Consider the following 15,484-nt stretch of genomic DNA (forward strand, 5'->3'; position numbering starts at 1 on the left):
GTCTGAGGTTAATAGGATGAAGTTTAACAAGGGCAAATGCAAAGTGCTCTACTTAGGAAGGAACGATGAGTTTCACACATACAGCATGGGAAGTAACTGTCTAGGAAAGAGTGCTGCAGTAACGGATCTAGAGTCATAGTAGACCACAAGCTAAATATGAGTCAACAGTGTGATGCTGTTGCAAAAAAAAGCAAACATGATTCTGGGATGCATTAACAGGAATGTTGTCAGCAAGACATGAAAAGTCATCTTCTGCTCTATTCTTCACTGATTAGGCCTCAATTGGAATATTGCATCCAGTTCTGGGCACCACATTTCAAGAAAGACATGGAGAAATTGGAGAAGGTCCAGAGAAGAGCAACAAGAATGATTAAAGGTCTAGAATACATGAGCTATGAGGGAAGACTGAAAGAATTGGGCTTGTTTAGTTTAGAAAAAAGAAGACTGAGAGGGGACATTATAGTAGTGTCACAAGGAGGAGGTAGAAAAATTGTTCTCCTTGGCCTCTGAGGCTAGGAGAAGCAGCAATGGGCTGTGTGTGTGCGCACACGCACGCACGCACGCACACACACACGCGCGAGAGAGAGAGAGAGAATGGAAAGAAAATGTTGAGATGTTATTGAGAAAAGAATGTCTACTGAATTATACTTTAAATCTCAAAACTTTTTTGCCCTCCAAATTTTCTCCCCTAGGACATTCGCCTGGCGTCAACGCTGGCATTGTTCTGGCCTTTTTTATCCATGCTATTTATTTAAGTTTATTGGTATCTGAGTTTGTGTGTGCCCCTTATCAGGTTTCCCACTTGGGGTCTTTTATTTTACTTTTATATATATATTTATATTGTGTTTTTAAAATGTTGTAAGCCACCGCAAATATTTTAAATAGAGGGGCGGGCTAAACTAAACTAAACTAAAAGGTTGACTATGTGCTGCATGACGAAAAACTTCCTTTTGCTTATTTAAACCTGCTGCCTATTAATTTCATTTGGTGACCCCTAGTTCTTATATTTAAATAACTTTTCCTTATTTTTTTCCACGCCAGTCATGATTTTAGAGACCGCTATATCCTCTCCTCACTTAGTCTCCTCTTTTCTAAACTGAAAAGTCCCTGTCTTTTTAATCTCTCTTCATATGGGACCCGTTCCAAACCCCTAATCATTTCACTTGCCCTTCTCTGAACCTTTTCTAATGCCAGTATCTCTTTTGAGATGAGGTGACCACATCTGTACGCAGTATTCAAGATGTGGGCATACTATGGATTTGTATCATCTGCAAATTTTATAAGTGTACTTTCCATATTATCTAGATCAGGGCTACTCAAGTTTGGAAGCCCCAGGGGCCATGATGATACTCACAGCACATGCTGAGGGCTGCAACTTAAGTGTGGTTGCATGTACAAGCAAATATATATGCAAATATATGCAAACAGCTTCTTTCACACTGACAGGCATGAATACAAAGATTAAGGCAAGACTACACAACACAGGCTCCATTTCAGTCAGTTCTGCTGATATTAATAAAATGCAGTATTTACCCGATTCCTACCCATATGACAGCACTTTTAATGAGCAATGACAGTCCAGGAATTGAACTGCTAAAACGCATCTCAACAGAAGACCATTATATTGACTTGCCATTATGAAGTGTGTTCCCAGTGGAGGCCATGTTCAAAAGATCCTACCCACGGGCTGCATGTTGAGACCTGTGTAAACTCAAACCACATCGCAGGCCACATACTGAGTAGCTCTGATCTAAATAGTTGAAGATGATATTGAATAGAACTAGTCCCAAAACTGATCTCTGTGGAACCTCACTTATGTCCTTGCAGCATGACTGTGAACCACTGATAACTCTGACCAGTTATGAACTTGCTTTATAGCAGCTCCCTCTAGGTTGTATTTGCCTAGTTTGTTAATGAGAAGATCACGTGAGATTGTTGTAAAGCATTTGATTAAGTTTATACCACATCTACCATTTTCCCCTTGTTATTTATCACAATATTATCTTCTAGAGGTGTGCAAAGGGATTCCTTAATTATTTGCTCCCTTATCTTGTGTGGTACAGAAATTAAGCTGGCTGGTTTGTAGTTTCCTGGGGCCTCTTCCTGGGAAAAAATCACTGGGGCCTTTCTGTAAATGAGACGAGTTGGGGAATGACATTCAGAGTAGGATATATTCTGAGACTCCTCTTGAAACATGAACTGGCTGCAAACTCTCTGGATTGACGGGGTTATATTTTTATTTCTTTTGAAGACCCATGAGGAATCATCTGAGAGATTACATGGATACACAGTAAACAGAAGGGGAACATAGGGTAACAGTGATGGGGCCCCAGCATTCACAGATATATACTGTACAGTAACTCTGGCAAGCAGACCCATCTCTTTGGGCACACAGTCAGCCACTGTAGTGGGAGAGTTTATTTTATTATTCTAGAAGTCCTTAAGAAAGCTGAAATATCTCCAGGCTTAGTGCAGGTAGGGATGTGAGTGACGGGTTGGGAATATTTTTACTGAGGTACGAGTACATTTTACTTAGCACAGGGGCCAAAGAGAGAAGGTACAAAATGAAAGGTAGCTAATGTCTCATGAATGGTGATTGTATGTTATTATTGACATAGTCAAAATGTGCTGTCTGCCTCCCCAAAGTGCTTACAATCTAAACAGACAGCAGACAGGCAAAGGAGGTGGGAATAGGTAGTACCAAACAAGATTGTAAGAGTCTGTGCCGTCTTGTTTTTAATCCTTCTCTGTTTGCCACTTATTAATTATTTAGGGTTTAGGAGGTTTTTTATTTTCTCATACCTTCTAGTTCTCTCATCAGCACAATGTGTACACTTGATGAAAGCTGAAAGAACTCCTAGCATGTATATTATCATTGCTTTTTCCTTCTGAAAATAAAACTTGAGCTTTAGGAATAAGAAGGCCCTTATTAATAGTTGGGGATAAGCGACAGGTGCTTATATCCCTCCAAAATTCATGGTCCTTCTGAGAGACAGCTGGATTAGTTATGAGTTGCTAAATGGATGCTGAAAAGCATTTGATCTTGGGAAGTCAAGGTAAGAATTTAAGGGTCACCTTTTTTAACAGGCTTATCAACAGAATATATAGAAATTTGAGCCAGAATCTCTTCAGTTCTAATGACATTCAAGTCTTTGTCTACACAGAGGATTTCAGCATTCAGTGACCAGCCACCAGTGCAAATCTCTTGTAAAAAACACATGTAAAATCACTAGTGTAAATTGCTGCTTATAGAAGCCTTGCCTGTGCACATTTGGGACTGGTAATATGGAAGCTTCACCAATGGTAGTAATGGGGCAAATCCCAAATGTAGACAAGGACTTGAAAACACCATTTTAAAGAACTAATGCTTAAAAAAAACGAAAAGTCTCAGATATTTAGCAGTCACTGACACCTGTGAACACTTAGGAAAACTCAATGTTTACGTCTCTGCTGTCTTCTTCCCTTCTAAGCGAACACATCGCTGCTCAGTAAATCATTTGCTCAAGTTTTTAACATATTCAGCTTACAACCATACCAGTAAAATTCCCAAATCCATTCCCTAGATCAAATAAAGGTAATTACAGAGTTTACTATGGGCGATTCCCAGTGGGAAGGTGGGAGTGGCCATAGGTTGGGCTCGAAGGTGAATACTGTAAATGCACAACAGAGAAAATGGGAATGTACCACACCCATCATAAAACATGCTGTCACAGTCAGCAACAGAAATCATTAGGGTGGATCTTTATACACACCTTCCTCATAAAGAAAGAGCTATGGCACAAGATCCCAAGATGAACTCACAAGCCACAGGGAGCTGAGTATGACTCACTCACTGTGGGAGAGGATTATGCGACTGCTGAAGGAGCAAAGTCTCCATGTTTTCTGTGAGATCCCTTCCCCTGTGCAATGAACTGGGTACATAAGATTGCATACAGACTCTCTCTGGGCTTCAGAGAGAATTCACTGGATATGTCTCATGTACACATTCTCAGCACCTCCTAGAAGACACATCACATGCATCCCAATACATACTACTCAGCTCCCAAATCATTCAGCATTTCCCGGTGCATCCATCTCAACCTCACCACAGTACAAAGTTCTGTTCCACATGGCATTTGTCCTTCCACTTAATGCAGGCGTGGACAAATACCAGCCTCTAGGCAGGATACCATCTGCCAGAGTTAGCAGCTGGTGGGTCCCTGCACAGCCATATTTACTTGTGCCTCAGCAGGTTCAGGGGAATCACAGCCCCTGTTGGCCGCAGATTGCTGTTCCCAGCCTATGGGAGATGCAGTTACCCATACCTGCGGAGGTGCAGGTAAATATAGTGGCAGCAGCCCACCAAGTGAACCTTTGCCACTTTATTGCCCACTCCTGACTTAACTTTCAGCCCCACCTTATGCAATGGCTTTTTCAGCACTGTATGTCCATTGATTCTTATCAACCACAAGATAATGCTCATGTCTCTTCACTGTTTCTTCCGCTCATACAATGCCACTCCCAGCCACTCTACAGGGCTCCTGTCCAACTGGCTGGAAAATTTCATCAGGTTCATACTTCCAGCTGTAGGGCAAACATACCCCTAAGGGAAACACTCAAAGAGTATGTTTATTTAGAGTTGGGTCTGAGATTATACCATAGATTTGAGTGTGAAGTATTGAAATTTTTCATGGCTCACATTCAAATCAGCACAAATCTGTGCATCCATTGATGAGCACTCTTATTCTATGGATAGGGATTTCAAATATTAATTTATTTAAGAACATAAGAATGGCTATACTGGGTCACACCAAAGGTCCATCTAGTTCTGTATCCTGTGTTCCAACAATGGCCAATGCCACCCAGAGGAAACAAATAGAACAGGAAATAATCAAATGATCCATCCCCAGTTGCCCATTCCCATCTTATAACAAACAGAGGCTAGGGACACCATCCCTGTCCATCCTGGCTAATAGCCATTGATGGACTTATCCTCCAGGAACTTGTCTAGTTCTTTTTGAACACTGTTAAAGTCCTTGTCAAGGAGTTCCACAGGTTGACTATATGTTACGTAAAGAAATAATTCCTTTTGTTTGTTTTAAACCTGCTACTTAAGATTTTTTCCTTATCTACTTTCTCCACACCAGTCATGATTTTATAGACCTCTATCGTATCCCCTCTTAGTCTCCTCTTTTCAAGGCTGAAAACTGGTAGTTTTCAGGTATCTAAAAGGGATACCTGAAAGGATAAGGAGGAGGGAGAAAACTTGTTCATCTTGGCCTCTGAGGATAGGACAAGAAGCAATGGGCTTAAACTGCAGCCAGGGAGGTTTAGGTTGGGAACTTTTTCCTAATATCCAACTGTCAGGGTGGTGAAACACTGGAATAAATTGCCCAGGGAGGCTGTGGAATCCCCATCTCTGGAGATACTTAAGAGTAGGTTAGATAAATGTCTAGACCATCCCTGATAAGACAGTATTTGGTCCTGCCATGGGGGCAGGGGACTGGACTCGATGACCTCTCGAGGTCCCTTCCAGTCCTAGTATTCTATGATTCTATGACTCTGTAGCGAGCAGGGTTGGCAGCTTACTGACCCGGAGGAGGAAGAACCTCTCTCTGAGCCCCAGTGGGCTGAGATGAAGCCTGTCCCCTTAAATCCACAGAGGCCTAGGGGAGAGGCAGGAAGTTATAAAAGCTGAGCTCAGCAGCTCAGTAGGGGCCCAGCTGCCAGAGGGAGCAGAGGCCTACCTTGACTTCTCACACCAGGAGGTCCCGAAGGGTGTGGCAAAGGCCAACGACTGGCCCGGGCCACCTCCACATGGCTCATCAGCTTGGGTGGGGCCGGTCGGTGGGCCTGGGCCTCAGCCGTGTAGACCCGGCTAAAGCTACAGTCCATTTCCGGACACTCCCTCTGTAAATGGCTCATGCAGCCGCAGGCAAAGTATGGTCCGAGTTCTGGGCGGATTTAACGAATGGGGAGCGACGCCACTTCTCCCGGGCCTGGAGGCTAGGAGTCCCCAGAGTTTCTTGGGTCCCAGGCTGTGCCTCATCAATAATCCGCCTTTCAGGTTGCAAGACAGGAGAGCCTGAGGTTGTAGCCCCCTGTCGGGGCCTTGGGGTTGGTGCCTCCTTTTTAGTAAGGCGTAACGGTGCAGGGGGCCCTAAGGAGTCCCTGGCCAGGTGTGGGGTGGGATGTCTCACTTGAGGCCACAGATTGGCCAGCTGCTGGAAGCTGCTCTGCTCCCTCCAGCAGCTGGGCCCTTGCTGACCACCTGAGCAGTCGTCATTTTATGCTTATAGTTGGGATTGTGTTTTCTAATATGCATTACTTTGCACTTAACATTAAAATTCATCTGTCATTTCATTGCCTAGTCACCTAGTTTTGTGAGATCCTTTTGAAGCTCTTCACAGTCTGCTTTGGACTTAACTACTTTGAGCAATTAATACACTTTAAATTGCACTCGGGAACATTTAGTGTGCTTGTGGTGCACATCACCACATGGTACAGCTAAACCCTAAGAAAGGACATGATAAATGTCTTGTAAGAATAGGAAGGGAGTAAACACCAAGGAAAAAAAAGAATTATTTAGAATGGCAGTTGGGGATATAAGTAGGAATAATGAAAATGATTGAACTGTGTGGGATAAAGATGGGAACTGGTGGAAGTTTGGTTGCTTGGGCCATTTAAAATAGCCTAGGCAAAGCATTAAAAATGCTATTTTACTACTTATTGCACCTATCAATAATTCTCTCATTTGAGTTGATCAGTGTAACTTTTTCATAGCTTCAACTATTGTGAATAGTGCAGTAGTGCTCTGCACATTCCTAAGAATGGACACAGTGATCCACCTAGCCCAGAGATCCCCAAAAACGGTACGATGCACCACACAAAGGAATGTTCAGACAGGCACAGCACCCTTGGCCCCCACCTAAGGCCCCCTAACTCCTGTCCATGTACTCCATCCTGAAGCAACAGTCCCACTCCCAGCTCCCTGTTCATGGCAAGTTTGGGAATCACTGATCTAACTCAGTATCCTGTCTTCTGACAGTAGCCCATGCTGGATGCTTCAGAGGGAATGAACAGACCAGGCACTCATCTAGTGATCCATCCCCTATTGTTCACTACCAGCTTCTTGCAGACAGAGTACTCGGAGCATGGGGTTGCATTCCTGACCATTTTAGTTAGTAGCCATTGACAGATCTATCCCACATTAACTCATCTAGTTCTTTTTTGAACTGTTACACCTTTTGCTTTCACAACATCCCCTGGCAACCAGTTCCAGGTTGACAGTGAATTTCAGGAGTGGTCTCATCAAATTGCATCTAGGTCTCTCTGCTCTTATTCAGTGCCCCAAACTACACTGCCCTGTGGACCTGGAAACTCATGGCTAACCTGCTGCAATTATCCGTAGGCCTCTGCCATCATTACTACTGTCCATGTTTCTTCCTCCTCTTCAAAATTATTTTTCTAAAATTCATCTTGGTTTGTTATTGCCCCACCATAGCCACATTTCTAGCATCTAAATCCCTTCCTAATGTTTGCCTTCAGGGTTATCTGTGCCTGTCAATCATTTGTGAACACCTCTCCCTTAAATGAGGTGGGGCTGAACCCCAAACTCTGAAACATCTCCCTAAATGACCCTCCAATGCGATAAACTGTCTTTTGTCATTAGTCTTTATGTTCCCTCCATTAGTTACCAGATAACATGCAAAGCTCGAATCTCAGTCTATATGAAATGATCCTGTAGCTCAGGCATGTCCAAAGTCCGTCCCGCGGGCCAATTGCGGCCCGTGTTCCGGTTTAATACGGCCCCACAGGTAATTTGGCAATATCTATCTTTTATGGCCCCCAACGAATCCATATGTATTGAGATGAATACATTGTATAATCTCAGTTAATGTCAGTTGGTCTAAATCAGTTATAAATATATTTGGACACAACATGTATACTTGGTGTTATGTTCCTGTTCATATTTTTTGAACTTAAAACTTGACAGACAACCTTTATTACCAATAATATGTAATGTACTTTACAATGTTCCTGACATATATTTCAGCTTCCTGGATTTTTTTTTCATCTGGCCTTCAGATATGAAAGGCAGAGTGATTTAACACCTGTTTAGATTTGTCATCCATGTGACGAAATGAAAAGTATGCCGTTTGCAATAAACTTTGCATAAAATAGTTAATTTGCATTTAATTTTAATGGTTCAAAGAATGTCAGGCAAAATGGTCGGCCCTCACGCATGTTCACTTCATCAAATCTGGCCCTCTTTGAAAAAAGTTTGGACACCCCTGCTGTAGCTGGATCTGTTCAGGCAGATTTCTGGGCCATATGGAACCCCAGTAATTGCAACTACCTGCATGTAAAATGGTCTAATGGCACAAGCTTATATCAGTCATTTCTTAATATCTTAAGTAACAGCTTTTCTTTTTTTGTAAATAACTAAGACATGAGATACTAGTCTCAAATTAGTCCTAAACAACATACAAAGGTTATTTCAACAAGTATCCACAGTTTCTAGCCACTAGCTAATAGTGACCACAGTAAACTTAAAATCAGCACCCTCAGGGAACAAATCACTCCAAAAATTAGCACTGTGACACTACACTTTAAGAATGGGAGGGTTTTTTTTAATTCAGACTTGTCAAAGTGTCTAAAGTAAACAGTGAGGAAAATAAAATCCTTAGAAGCAGCATGAAGCTACTACAGTATTCTTTACCTGAGTCCTAGAAGCAATACATACCTCTCAACAGAAAAGGAAACAGGAAGGCAATAAGAAACTGGCACGTTTAAATGGCAAATTAGGTTTGTTCAAATGTATACATATAGTTTGTGTAAAAAATCTGGACACTTTTTTCCAGGGGAGTAGGGGAGGCAAAAGAGGGCACTATAGTTGGCTACATAAGCTAAAGCTCTTAATACCAGGATGTCTGGTCGCCTTAACATCACAGGGCAACAAGTTCCACAACACAAAGCCCACCGCAGAAAAGTACAATCATCAGCCAACCTGAAACACTATCCTTTAAAGTTCAGCCATGTCTGAGCATAGATTTGTCAGGACAGGAGGACTTAAGGAGGAGCTCTTTTCTATAGCCTGGGCCCTGCTCTAGTCAAAATTTGTAAAAGATCTGGATCTTGTTAATACTGTTTCTGAAGACCTCCTATGTAGAAATATACTACTAGGAAAAGTTGCAGAGGGGTATCCATGTTAATCTGGAACTTTAAAAACAAACTTAAAAAAACCATAAGTCAGTCCCACAGCACCTTAGACATCAACACAACTACAGGTTGGACCTCCCTGGTCTGGGATCCTTGGGACCTCAGTGGTCCCGAAAGAGGGATTTTGCCAGACCAGGGGAGGTCATTTCTGCCACCGCCCCGCTCCCCCCCCAGCCCAGCCTCCTAGCAGGCTCCCCACAGGCAACCAGCCCTGTTGCCCTGCCACGGCAGTCCATAGTCCTGCTGCTGGGGCGCTCAGCTTCTCCGTGGCAAGCCACTGCCCTGCTGACGGTGCTCCAGGCCCTATCAGCCCTGCCGCAGCAGCAGCATCAGCCCCACCAGCCCACAGTCCCACCGCCAGGACTCCCGCTATCCACCCCCCCTCCCACACACACGACTGCTGCTCAGCCATAGGGGTTCCTGACCTTGCCAACCCTACTGGGGCAGCACCAGGGCCACTGCCAGGGCTCCTGGCTCCACCAGCCCAACTGTGGCAGTCCTGCAGCTGGGGCTCCTGACCCCATCACAACAGACTGTTGCCTTGACAGAGCCCGCTGGCATTTCAGCTGCCCTATCACTGGTGCAGCTGAACTCCCACAGCGGGGGCTCCTAGCTGCTGGCCTCCCTGCAACCAGCCTGCCTCTGACCCTTCACCAGATCTCTCTGGTCCAGCAACATCGGTGGTCTTGTCGGACTGGGGAGTTCTGGTTGAGAGAGAGAGAGAGTCAACCTGTATAAATATGTATAGTATCATGAACTTTCGTGGGCACAACTCACTTCTTCAGATGAGATGATCTTGAGATATACTACTAGAAAGAGACAAACATAGGAAGCTCTGGGACTAAAATTCGGGTTGCCTTTGAAATGCTAGAAACTTGGGAATAATGAGAAGAGAATATGTCACTAAATATCCAGCTGGAAAAGTTGAAATCTAAAATTCCATGACCCTTCTGAGCACTTGCATATAAAAGGATGTTAGAAAATATCCCAGCTAGTTGTCTCTTTACATAACAGAGGTATCAATGTGAGTTGGAGAGAAAAAATTATGTAGTGCTTTAGGGAGGAGGGAAAATAAAGATGATGCTCACAAAAGCTGGTTCAAGGTAGGATCAGTAAGCTCCTGAAGGCAAGCAGCGTGAAGAATGAATTACAAACTGGTGAACATCCAAACACACCTTCCTCTCATGAAAGCTGATCTCAGTCCCCAGGGATGTAGAAGGCATTTACAGTAGCACCCAGCACATCTCTGAGTGCTCAGACGGCCTGGTGCCGAGCTCTGGTGAAGTGTGTCGCCAGCAGAGTGTCCTCCAATAGCCAGAAAAGACACAAAAACGAGGATTGTTTCAACTATGGTTTGATGCCAGTGGCTTCAGTCATGCAGAGCTAATAGATCAGCTGCTGCTGCCCTGCTTACTCAAACACTCAGCTGAAGTTACAGTTTCTTGCTCTATTTTATTTATTTTTTTTAAAGATAATTATCTTCTCAGGGGAGCCTGGGACTGTCATGCAACATTTACAAAAGCAGAAATAACAAGGGATTTAGAGAAATGATTTCAGCTACTCCTAAGGGAATAAGATACCTTTTTTAAAATCAAAGGGTCATTGTTTTCCATGACGAGTTAGCGCTACCTCTAGGGAGTTCATATTCTTCCAAGTCCCCTCTCTCCCCAAGAGCGGCTGTATCATTTTCACTATACTATACAGTCAAGCCTGCTTATTGTCAACTGCTACTGGACATAATTTTTCCCTCTTAAATGGGATTTTTCAATAAATGGAAAACCAAACTAACTAGGGGGAAGATTCTCCCCTCCCCCCTACACACACACACTTTATGAATAAGGAATAATGTCAGTCCCGCCTCATTACCCATTTTCCAACATAATCTTTAAAAAACAACAACTATAACAAAGGTGTTTCTGGTGCACTAATTTTATAATTTGCATTTAGTGTTCACATTTAATCTGTTGAGACAGAGTTGGTAGATAATGAGAAATTCATTTGTTCTGAATGCTTCAGCCAACATACTACTACTTGAGACGTGTGGAGTGTTTTATAATTATATATGAGAGAGGGAGAGAGAGAGAGAGAGAGAGAGAGAGAGAGAGAGAGAGAGAGAGAAATGTTTTGACTTAATAGGCAAATAAGTAGGACATTCATACAAAATAGTTTAATTTAGTAGAGAGAATATACTTCCAATTTATTAGAATATTCCATTAACTAAATTTTCTTAAATGGGCTTGATCATGTTCTGAAAATCAGATTTTCAGAACAATTCCTTAAAGGTAATTAACCTGACTAATCACTACCACACAAAACCAGGGGAGGAAACAAAGCAAGCATGTGATCTGCACACACAATTTCTTGACAAGCAGCAGAGAGAAGACTGTATATTTTTGGAGGGGTGTTCTAAATGCAGAGGTAGAGAAGGGGGCAAAGGCTGCACGCTAGGTGATACAGGTGTGATTGCCAGCTTGCATAGACATACTCGTGCAAGCTCTCGTTGAGTGCTAAGAATATGAATGTACCCAGGGTAGCATGGGCAGTGGCAAGAGACATCACGGACTAGCTATGCCAAGGACATGCCCACAGGGTTCAGGCCAGTTTGTACTTGGCATAGCTAGCCTGCACTGCCCCTCTTCACGGCCTGTGCTACCCTGGCAACACTCCGGTAGTGGGATAGTTCAGTGAGAGCTGAGCTAGCACACATCTGCCTTTGTGTGCTGGGAATTCTACTCCTAGCTCTGTGGCGTCCAACCAGTTCTGAAGCGAAGTAGCCACACTCAGCCGGCCAAAGAGCCACATTGCTCAAGCCAACTAGCCACACTCCATCAGCCAAATAGCCACATGTGGCTAGCGTGTTGGACACCACAGCCATCGCTCAACTGGTTTGCCAGTGTACTATTACTACTAGTTTTGCTTTCAGCTATAACTCAATAAGATACTTCTACTGCTTGGCGGAGACTGATCCTAGTCTTAAGGCAGGCAGGCTGTTCCTTTCATGCCAGTCTCTAAGAGATAGCAAAACAAAAAGCACAGGCAAAGGCTGGTAAAATTTGACAGCAATAAGTAAGGATATATTGGAAAGAGCAAAAAATTAGTTTTCCTTATCCACGGTGTACTAAACTCCCCATATAATCCAAATAGATTCATTACCATTTTCACAATGGCAAGCCAATGGCTTTCAAATAACCAGAACCAGAATGTCCTGTGTTTCAGGTAGGACCTTTCCTGACCCATGACAGGAATCTGATTGCACTGTCTCTGGACACAGGGCTTGTGGCAGACAGAATGAAAGTAGCTGAGGTTTGGAAGTTATTTACCAGCAACACACAGACAAAAAACTCTTCATTTCAGCCATCTCTCAAACTGACTTCTTGAAATCACATTATTTCTTATCCTTTATTGGTCTTACTGAGAGAGTCTTTCAAACACACACAGGTTCACTGAATCATTATTGTAGCCTGACCAATGCTTCTAAATCAGATTCTGAATTTTTGGTCCACAAAACAACTGGTCAACATTCAAGTTTACAGCCCAGGTCAGCCACCTCTTTCTGAGAAACGAGGCACGTGGGAAATGAATACAGGCAGTCCCCGGGTTACGTACAAGACAGGAACTGTAGGTTTGTACTTAAGTCGAATTTGTACTTAAATCGGAACTGGCGTCCAGATTCAGCCGCTGCTGAAACTGACCAGCGGCTGACTACAGGAAGCCTGAGGCAGAGTTTCTCTGCCCTGGGCTTCCTGGAATCAGCCATTGGTCAGTTTCAGCAGCAGCTGACTTGGGGACGCCTGGGGCAGAGCAGCTGGCGGGTTGGTCCAGTAGCGCCGAGGAGCGGTGCTGCGGGACCAACCGGCAGTGCCCCAGCTGCTCTATCACAGGCGTCCTCGAGAAAAGTCTGGTCTGCTGGGGGGGGGGGGAGGGGGACACTAGTTGCATCCCCCCCTCCCCCAGCATACCATGGAGATGCGGGCAGCGGGACCGAGACTTGCCGCGGTGCCGCCGCCCGGGTCCTCCGTGGCTTTGCTCCGTGTCTCCCTGGTCTGCTGGGGGGGGCCCCCCCAGCAGACCAGGGAGACGCAGAGCAGCTTTTCTCGCCCCGGAGGACACGGGCGGCGGGACTGTGGCGCGTCTGGGCATCCCACCGCCCGCATCCTCCGGGGCGAGAAAAGCCCCGTTCGTAACTACGGATCCGACATAAGTTGGATCCGCGTAACTCGGGGACTGCCTGTACTGAGAAAAGGGAGGCCGGTGCTCAGCATCTACAAATCCATGTGGTAGGTCCCAGTTGTCAGCATTTCCCACCTGCTCTTTTCATCATGAGCATCAATAATCAGATGTTTCCTCCATGTCAGCTTCCAGATAAACTGCTCAGAAATGATCCTGTGCCCAAGACATTTCTGAATGTTAGTGAACATCACTTTTTTCTGAACTAGCAGAGGTCTCCTACCTGATTTCCATTCCCCACTGTGTTTCACACCCCTGAGCAGTGCACATTTCAGCACACCTTCTCATCATAAAATATATTTTCTTTGAGCTATAAAGGCAAATGAAAATTTTCATCTATTAAAATTATGTATCTTTTTCAATCAAATCTAATAAACTCCTTGGTTATCTACCTAACAGCCACTCAACTATGTAACAAAACTTCCAATGATTAACTCTTTACATAAAGATAGGATTTTAAAATCCGACAACTTCTGAGGCTTCAGCATAGCTCAGACATTACAGGATCTCTCTGTAGATCAGACCTGGGCAAAATACAGCCTATCCAGTCCTCCAAGCCACTGGATCCTGCCTGTGGATGCTGTGGGGAGCCCCAAGCAGGCTGGGAAATGCAGCTAGGGGGAGGATTTTCTTTAAAAACTGAGAGTCTGGAGGGGAGAGGGAAAGCTTTAGGAGATGCTTCCACCCCCAGCACAATCCCATTGGCCAGTTTCTGGCCAGAAACTGGCCAATGGGAGCTGCCTGTTTCAACAAAAAGGAAGCCATGAAGCACAAGGAGCTCCAGAGCACATGGTCACAGCCTGTGCAGGGGTGGGGCAGGCAGGGAGACCGATTCAGGAACTGCTGCTGGCTGGTAAGTCTCCTGGCAGAGCCTACCTCTGGCACCCCAGGCCCTTCCTTCCCCAACCCTCTGCCCACTACTCCACATACCCAAATCCTCTCCTCCCTCCTGTACCCATATCCATCACCCCAATCCCCTGCCCAAGATCACAGTCCCCTCTTGCCCTAGCTCACAATCCAAATAGCTGCACCCCCTCCTGTACCCCAATTCCTTGCCCTAGGTCACAATATAACCCCCTGCACCCCAGTCCAGAGCCCCAGGTCACAACTGTCTTTTACCCAAACTCCCTCCCTTACCTCAAGCTCCCTTCTGCACCCAACCTCCATCCCAGATTCTGCACCTCCTCCATTGATGTTCTGGAAGAGTGTGGCCCTCAACCACTTTCCAAATTCTTGGAGTGGCCCCCCTATCAAAAATGATTGCCCACCCCTGCTGTAGAGTAACTCATTCAGCAGAATGTGTGTGATATATAGGATAAGCTATTACTATTACTGCCCGAGAAACTCAGTGAGGTTGCAAAGAGCAAGACCCATGAGATCCCATAGCACAAAAGATTAGAAAATGAAACTTGCTTCTCTTAACACAAAGAAAGAGTATCAGAAATGTCCCAGATCAAAGATTAAGGACAGAGAGGAAGATGTGAGTGGTTACATTACATAGCATTAAGTGATGTGGGATACTTACCCATCTCAGGTACATGCCATGATGTAAGGCAGAAGTCAAAAGGTCATATGCCTTTAACGCATGAAGTGGAAGTGGAAATATATGACCCCTCCCAACCTAAGCAATGAAAAGATAAACCTTCCCTTTAAATTGCCCTTCCCAGAATAGTGGCTTCATCTGCATAAGAGCTTCTCAACAAAGCAGTGTTGTTATCCTCAGACAACAACCCCAAGCAGTGCAGTTTTCCCAGTGCAATCATAATCCTCCATGTAGGAGCTGTGTGCTGCATAGTAAGCTAGTGTGGCTACCACCACAGCTTCTCATCTAATACACCTGTAAAACACCTCTCCCTATGCAGAAAGCAATGAGAAGATGCCAGTGTGTTGGTAAATTGGCAGAGTTTTTGGTGAATGGGGTAAAAGTAGTTACAACTTGTGACTAGATTGGATATCTTCAGTCAGAATCTTCCCCAGATAATCAGGTGATTTATTTAAAAATTCTGGTTTTAGAAATGCATACAATCTGAGGGAGAAGAATATTGGTCAGGCAGGT

General features: G+C 44.4%; 1 protein-coding gene across 4 annotated transcripts in view; it reads left to right on the forward strand.

The window, feature by feature from the left end:
- The window catches only part of FOXN1 (forkhead box N1), an 81,154-nt gene that overhangs the window by 14,896 nt on the left and 50,774 nt on the right, over window positions 1-15,484 (forward strand). The gene's annotated exons all lie outside the window — the stretch shown is intronic.

Source organism: Pelodiscus sinensis, chromosome 21 (genome assembly GCF_052426305.1).
Source record: "Pelodiscus sinensis isolate ZL-2025 chromosome 21, ASM5242630v1, whole genome shotgun sequence".
NCBI lineage: Eukaryota > Metazoa > Chordata > Testudines > Trionychidae > Pelodiscus > Pelodiscus sinensis.